General features: G+C 36.7%; 1 protein-coding gene across 1 annotated transcript in view; it reads left to right on the top strand.

The window, feature by feature from the left end:
• LOC119582327 overlaps positions 1-754 on the top strand; it is a gene marked incomplete in the record, with an annotated part of 28,913 nt that overhangs the window by 11,958 nt on the left and 16,201 nt on the right.

Genomic DNA, 754 nt, shown 5'->3' on the forward strand with positions numbered 1-754 from the left:
CCCACCTTTAACCCCATGTCCTTAAAAGGATTGAGTCAAATGGTTATAGCTATGCTATTAGGGCCCTTTTATTGTATATTCTCAAAAAAACGGTCATTATGCTTTAGAATATACATATAGGACTATGGCAGAATGAAAATAATACCATTTCTCACTCTCTCTGGTGGAAATAAAGGGTGCAAAATGTTTAAAAAGTGGGATTTTTGCAATTTATGTTGAGGTCGGAGACTGGAATATTAGCCTTGCTAATATTCCAGTCTTGGAAGCACTAGTGTTTTCCATAGTGGCACTAGATATTCAGGATCTCTTATCTGAAAAGTCCTCATCATCCATGCACTCATAAGTTCTCTTTGACTGCCTTTCTTAGTGTGATGACTGAAGCTCAAATCATTACTCATAAACAAACCTAGGTTGTTTGCAACTATTTGTTCTTGAAATCCCTCATGAAAGTATGATCCAGGTCTTGGACATCCAGGTGGACTACAAGTTCCGGTTTCACATTTATTGTTTCACTTGACCCATCTCCAAATGGCATGGAGATCCTCTTTTAGCTTGTCTTCTTCATCAGTTTAACTTCATTGGGTTCTTTTTCTGGTATCATTTGCAAAGGATTTTACTCTGGAGTGTTTGATAACTTTATTAATGTTCCCAGTCATAATTAGAAACAACAGTGGCCCAAGAACTGAACCTTGTGGCACTGCATTTCCAACAATTGATTCGTTAGAGGAATATCCAAAATTTATATCAATTTCTT

This window comes from Penaeus monodon, chromosome 15 (assembly GCF_015228065.2).
Source record: "Penaeus monodon isolate SGIC_2016 chromosome 15, NSTDA_Pmon_1, whole genome shotgun sequence".
Classification (NCBI taxonomy): Eukaryota; Metazoa; Arthropoda; class Malacostraca; order Decapoda; family Penaeidae; genus Penaeus; species Penaeus monodon.